We start from the raw sequence: 7831 nt of genomic DNA, 5'->3' as shown, positions 1-7831 counted from the left end.
ATCCCGTTACTTTACTGATTACTTATTTTCAAAAGTAATTAATTACTTAGTTACTTAGTTACTTTTTAAAAACACGATTTACAACCTGAAGAGGTGATAAAGCGATAGAGCTTTCAGCCCAATTCTACTTTTTCTACATAATCCATCATACAAAATGTAATCAAATGGAAAAGTCTCTTTTTAACTTGTTTTATTAGTTTTAATCTTTTAACTTTATGCATCAAGCAAAAATTTAATTATATGCAACATTCTCTGACTGGAAGAAATTAGTTTAACATTTAAACCTATTTTCTGCACATTCCAGCACATAAAATAAAATATTTTGTGTGTTTACACTCAGTCTTTCAAATAGATGCAAGTAAAACACAGCAGAAAATAAATAAAGTCAAAGACTCAGCGGTCCTGTTGCTCTATTTTCACCTGTAAAGCAGGGGTTGGGTAGGCGGAGGTTTACCCTGGTGCAGGTGTGCTGCGGTCAGTGGAAGGATATGGCAGTTCTGTGAGTTTCCCATTACATCGTAGCTACTCGGTGCTTGCTTGGAAGTTTAGGGGTTTTTTTCGCTGTAAAAAGAAGTTTTCTTCCCACGCACAGCGGACACTAATGTTTTTGTCACTTTTTATGGAATCAAACTCAAAGTAAGGTCAGTACTTCCACGCTTTAAACGCTGCACGCTCATACTCTCTCTGCACTCGATATGTGATCCACTGTTTATCTGCACACAGCTGTTGTCACTAACGGCGCACTGGCTTACGTCACTGTCGTGAGACATTCTCGCAAAAGATTCACGGTTTTAGTAACGCAGTAACGCAGCGTTCCTACGGGAAAGTAAAGGTAATCTAATTACCGTTTTTGCAATAGTAATCCCTTACTTTACTCGTTACTTGAAAAAAGTAATCGGATTACAGTAACGCGTTACAAATAACGCGTTACTGCCCATCTCTGGTCTGGATATACCAAATATAACATCTCAGAACACTCCAGCTCACATGTTAGTCTGATCCAAGCATTCCCACAAAGGTCAGAGTTTTGTAGTAGTTAATGCGTCATTTTTCTTAACATAATTGGTGATATAGGTTACAAGCAAGTCTGGCGCTGAACAGAAATTGTCGCGCTATGCTCCTTTGTTTATTGTGCATAAATAGTGAATTGTCCTGACACAATATTGCGTTTCGCTTCTGTTATAACCATGGTACACTGACAAAACCATATACTTTTATTCACAAGATAAAACAGTTGTTTTGTATCACTAATTGTCCATTGCGATTACAACATACAATATTGTTGTCACTGCTACATTTCTGTAATGCTACTGTAACCGGTTTCTGCTTCATCCCGCTGCAACAGTTCGGCCCAAACAGACTCCTCGACTCTGCGTTGTGTAGTGTTTTTAAAAAGACAAGGAGTCTCTGATCGATCGTTGCCACTTTATTTCCTGAATGGAAACAACGGTGTATTATCAGTGCACAGGCTCGCCATACACCACTCCGCACAGCACACTCTCGTATGGCTACGGCAGACTGGCAGCGATTACTGCAGCAATATTACAATTTCTAATATACAATAAAATAACAGCAACAACAAATGATGTACCTGAATGGAAACAACGGTGTATTATCAGTGCACAGGCTCGCCACACACCACTCCGCACAGCACACTACGGCAGAACATCTCATTAGCATTCCGCTTTAGCATACAGTTTCACACATTAATAAACAAATGAAAAGTACATAAAACTGGTGTTGGACATGTGTCCACTAAGCACTTATTACACTCGGTGCTCGTCAGCTAATCAAACATGTTTTATGTGTCTGTACTACTTAGCTATATTGTGTGCGGAACAATACAACTCACCTCTCGTATGGCTACGGCAGACTGGCAGCGATTACTGCAGCCAGCCACACCGAGAGGGGGGGCGCTGTTTCCCCATTACACTGATATTTGTGGCAAGTGGAATAATACCACATAAACACTGTTACACTACCAGAAATTATTTCCACTACTAATTAATTACCGTTGAGCTCAAAGGTCCTATTAATAAACTGTTAATGAATGTGTATTTATGAAGACGATTTGTGAGACTGGTAAACTTATGATATGTACAATAGTCTTTCGTTCTACACGGTGCATTTCAAGGTCCTGCACCCATCCGTCGGTAAACTGTACCTGGGCTTGTTGCAGTGACCTGAAGTTACTAAACTTCATGAGTGTATGCACTCACTCCAAGAAGCGTATAATTATAAATCTGAGCGTGGTGAAAGTTGGGCAGCACGCTGACGTCTTTTGTCCACTCTTTCACTCCTTTGATTTTTTCCTCGTATCTTTTCTTTGTCTTTTCGTCGAGTCTGTCTTTGTACGGACCGGCATTGTTCTCCTTTTGTTTTGTACATTCCTTTTTTGTGCGGCAAAGAAAAAAAAGAAGGTATTGGAACCGGAGAATGAACGTTTTGCGGTGCTGCAAATGTTTGCATTTGATGCCGTACTTGGATTGTTTTGCCACGAGTTCCCGGCATGCAATGTGCGAAAATCACGTGATTGCTAAACAAGGGGGAGGGTGCATCCAGCCTCCTCGGCTGTAATTGGTCCAGCCCAGAGTCGATCATGACCAGTTGGCCAATCCAACACCTTTCATTATATATACCCTTCCTAAAAAAAAAAAAAAAAAAAAAAATCCATCGGCCCATAAAAACAAAAAATCGCCAGCGGCCCACCGGGCAAATGCCCGGTATGCCCGATGGCCAGTCCAGCTATGCTTCCCAGTGTGGTAGCTCTTTTTTTGTGTGTGAAATTATTTTTTTAACCATTTGACTTGAAGTTGATTTAAGCAGATGCATATTCTTTGTGATATGAACACATGGGAAACAAATGATCATTTAGTCATTTATTTTTAGGTCAAAATGACAACATTAACACAGTAAAACAGGTCTCTTTCTTAAACAGAAGCCTGTCATGCTTAACTTTTGAGAATATAAGTAAATCTTTCTTTAAAAGAACTCTGTCCTGCTTAACTTAAAATTATATAAATTAATAGAAAACAATAGAAAGAAAAATATTCTTGTAACTGTGCACATATAGTGCATTTAGTACAATTGGCTTCAGTTGAGGTATTATTTCAGCTTTTCTAATGCTAATCAGCTGCTCCTGTTTGTAAACCCACGTGTTCCCATGATTACGCATCATAACTCATCATCATTATTCATCTATGTATTACTTTTATGTATTAGTCATCTATTTGTTGTAATCATCTATCCTTACAGATGTTTATTACACAAAATAAGTTATATTATCACACTTCTGGCCACATAGCGCTGATATTCACTGCACATGCCCATATTAACTTTTTCCAGCCAGGTGTTTTCCTTTTCCCATTCCTCCCTGTGCTTTTGCAGCCTATTTTTCTTTCTCTGAGCGAACAAACATTGCTGCTCTAATGCTGGGCTCGCACTGTGCGATTTTTGGCCCATTTTGAGACGATTTCTGAGTCGTGCGACGGATTTGGTGATCAGACCGATTTTGGCCTTCATCGTGCGTCGTGTAGTATACGTGGGGTAACGAGAAGCGATTAACACCTCACGACCAGCTCCCGATCATCAATCGCTCGTGAGGGTCTCACCACAGCTGCTCACACTGCGCACGCGCAAACACGTAAACGTCGGTGAAAAAGACAGAGCAGCACAGCTGTGCAGCGTGTGATCTGGACACAAGCCATGGAGGCACAACTTGTAGAACTTTAGAAAGCTCATCCGAGCCTTTTCCATGTGGCATCACAAAATTATCACGACCACAACAACCGTGAAAACAGTTGGATTTACATTGCTGCTCAATCACAGCTGCCTGATCACTGTTTTTCATTAGCAATTTAGCAAAGTTGATGGTGGTGGTGTGTGTGTCTGTGTGAGTGAAAGACAGAGAGAGCGAGCGACAGATTGTCTGTTATAACCTTCATGTTATGGAGGCACAGTGTGAGCACTCAGGTCGCATCAGAGCATCGGGCGGTATAGTGTGAGACCCTGCATCGTGACCTACCAACTTCTAACCCCTGCGAGTCAATCGTGCAGTTTGAAAATCGCACAGTGTTTGCCCAGCTTTAGGTGTACTGTCATCCGAGACTTGCACCGCAGTGTCGGCGTTTGTTTCCCTGTTGGCCATGCTTGTTGTTGTGGTCATCTGTTGTCTTTCGGTATTTTCTCTGTAAGCGACCTTTCCTCGACCAATGAGATAATCTGAATTGTCATACTCGAATTGTCATAAGTGTGCTGTCAGCTCATTGGTCACAAAGCAGGAGAGGGGCTGGGAATTATGTTTTCAAACAAAGCGTTAATTCCATTAACATTTATAGACTACTTTTGATTCTCACTATATTACGGGACAAAGTGCGTCCCTTATTAGCTCAATACGGGACGTGTACTTTTGTTTCGAAATACGGGACGATTCCGTATTTTAAGGGACGGTTGGCAACCCTAGTTAAAACTCACACCCCCAACTCTAATATTCAAATGGAAATATAATTAAATTCCCCCAGTATCATTTTTGTGAAACGAAAACTATCCATAGTTGTGATAGTTAATGGTTGTGATGGTAATTACACAAATGGTGGAGTACTAAGTTGTAAGGTGAAAAAGCAAACTAGGTTAGCTGAGCTGCATCTGTAGACTGTATAGTTTTAATATACCAAATACTAACCAAAACTGAGAACAAATTCCTCAAATGGTCTCTTAGTACAATTAGCCATGCAGCTAGCTGTTACATTTGTCCTATAATTGCATTTAACATACTCCAAAATGCACAACAGTAACTGTCAGTGACTCAAAGGCTTTGTGCTTTAAAAATTATAGTTGTAGTTTATCAAGTTTGATTCAGAACTGCCTGATGCCACTGAATTCTTAAATATATTAATAAGGGCAAACTAAAAACTGCAGTTATAAACATTTAAGAAATAGCCACATATTTTCAAAGCTATGTTTAGTAAGTTCACATCATATTTTTGGTGTTAACTGTAGTTGTGTCAAAAAACAAACAAACTGCTGAGTCCATTTGCTCACATTTTGGTCATGTCCATCAGTTTTAGCTATGCAAATCTGACTTTAACAAAATTAAAGGAGACTGAAACCAATCTACAGCTGTATATATCCCTTCAGCGGGCAGTTTAGGGTTAGGGATGAATCTTCTTGTGAGTGAAAACAACTGCTAAATCCAATGTAAATGCAGCCAACCTCAGAGTCACTCAGTCTCTATTGGCTGCTGATTGAGGGCGGACGTGAGCTTGAGCTGGGAGTGACTCAGTGTGAAAGGTCAACTGATCCCCCACATGGGGAGTCTTTTTGTCCGCCAGGCTGCCTCTGGGGAGACTAGAAAACGTGCTTGTGGTCTTGTCATCGCCCCAATTTCATCATCACTTGAAAACTGCTAGAAATCTCTAAAGCGGCCACTATGTTGGTTCAATAAGGCCGCTTATTTTTAGGTCCATAATTTTGTTCTTTAACTCTGCTAGGGTTGCTTTGCATGAGTCACAGTTCAAAATTATGCTTACTTATGTTATACTGGGCTTTGGGTGCAGACCATCTGTTCATCTTCTGTCTGAAAGAAGAGTTTGTAAATAGTAAACTTGCTTCCATATAACAAAGCTTATGCACAAGTCCAGTAAGGAAGGTTGGAATTTGTCTGCCTGCTTCCTGGGTGTACATCTGCTACTCTGGTCTATACATGACTTCCACTTTCCCACGCTGACAGACTAAATATTGACAACACTACTCTATTCTTGCCCAACTTCAGCATCCAGTTTAATTCTTAGTGCTCTTCTGTCATTATGTCTTTCAGACTTTTCATGTAACCCACCTCACCATGGTCACTCAGACCCATCCAGGCCCCCACCAACATCTAGACTCTGTCCTAATTCCTATCACCGCTGGGATTCGGATCTGCCATGATGGATCATAGGAGTTTAATAAATAGATTAGATTCGTTCACTTCTATATTACAATAAGTCATGTTCAACTGTACCAAAAGACCTCTCCTTGAACTGCGTTTCAAAAAGCTTTTTTGATTATAGTGACTTTTTGTGCATGAGTTGGCCTCATTATTTCTTCATTATTTAATCTCAGCATCCTCCTCCTACTGTGAGAGTAAATGGAAAAGAAAATGAGGGAAAGTGTAATGACCTTCTGTGAACTGCTGAAAACAGCACAATAATAATAAGCCTGAACACTGAATAGTGTTTGAGTGTCTTAAAGTCCCCTTTATCCGTAGTTTTTATTATAATAATGTATCAAATGTATGAAAATAACCTGACTGTAAGGAAGAGGACTCCCTTACTACATTTTATATTATAATCTGTATAGCACTTTAAGAGCACCTTTCCACTTTATTAAAAGCACCTTATCAAGCACTTTATTTAGCATCACACTTTAAGCATGGATTTGCACAGAAGTTTAATTATTTATTGAATATTTATAAGGTTTACCAGTAAGGACAACTAATGCAAATGTGTGTGTGCAGGTCTAGAATTAAAGGGGTGCAAAGAAGGGATTGTAAGATGTGAGCATTCACCTTTCTTTCCTGTGTCCTCTTCAAGGTGTTTGGGCAAATGCTTCCCCAGCGGTCCAGACACCATTTAAAGCTTCCGGGAGAGACCATGGTTTAAGGGAGTGTGGGGAATATTTTGTGCTTGGGTTTTGGGGTTTTTATAATAATGGGTTTGGTGTAAGATTAAAGTGTAAAATATTTATTAATGTGAAATATATTTATATATTTATTTATTCAAGTTGATGTGTTGTATACTATGGCGGAAGGTATGGATTTAAGAACTTACCTGTGAATGGAATAATGGTTTAGTCTGTGACAGCTGAAGGTATTTAAGGCTGCCAGTTGTCATTAGCTGGGAAGTGGATTGTTTGTAAGAAGCTGTATACTAAATAAATACTTTTTGTTGCCTTGGTCCATCTCACTGTGATTCCAGCTGCTAAGGGCCGCCCTGTGACCTGCATAAGGTGTCACTCATGGTGATAAGTATTATGTTAACCTTGCAGTGTTACAGAGCTTTATAATGTGTAACCAGCTAATTGTTAAACATCTTTTGGCTAACTCGCAAAAATTTAAAAACACCCAAGAGCAAAAAGCTAGAAATCTGCTAATGATAGTGGAGAACGTAGCTGCTAAAAGGATAGATATTTCTCCAGGAGCTGATGGAGACCAAAAAGAGAGCAACAGTAAATAACTAACTCTTATAATTTATCTTACCTGGTGACCAAAAACATGTGACTAATGTGGCTCCAGTCTTTCTCTGAAAGACTGATTTAATGATAGTTTGAATTGAAGGATCAGTTGAGAACCTAATATGTATAACTAGACTGGTATGTGCATTTTCAGCTGCAAATTTCCATATTTGTTCTTTGGGGTAATATCTACTTAAAAGTGCAATGCAATTTACAAGCAGAGAATTTGAAGCTTATTTTTTAAATCCCTGCAGCATTACTATAAGACTCACCAGCCACTAGATTATTATAACATTGGACTGGAGCCTCTTTTGTGCTTAGCTGACAGGAGTGACACCCGGTGTGGTCTTCTGCTGCTGTAGCCCATCTGCTTCCAGTTTTTTTTGTGTTTTTTGATGCTCTTCTTCATACCCAGTTTGTAACAAGTGGTCATTTGAGTCGCTGGTGCATTCCTATCAGCTACAAGCAGTCTGGCTATCCAACAAGCACATCACTTGCTCACTGTGTATTTTCTCGCTTTTTTAAACTATAGAAGGATAATGAAGTTTAAACTGTAAACTTTGAGAATCAGAGTTCATTTTTGCACACACTGCAATAACATCCCTGCATCTGCCACGTGTCC

This window comes from Maylandia zebra, linkage group LG19, assembly GCF_041146795.1.
Source record: "Maylandia zebra isolate NMK-2024a linkage group LG19, Mzebra_GT3a, whole genome shotgun sequence".
Lineage (NCBI taxonomy): Eukaryota > Metazoa > Chordata > Actinopteri > Cichliformes > Cichlidae > Maylandia > Maylandia zebra.
The sequence above is the reverse complement of the archived record's forward strand: the minus strand, read 5'-3'. Positions refer to the sequence as shown.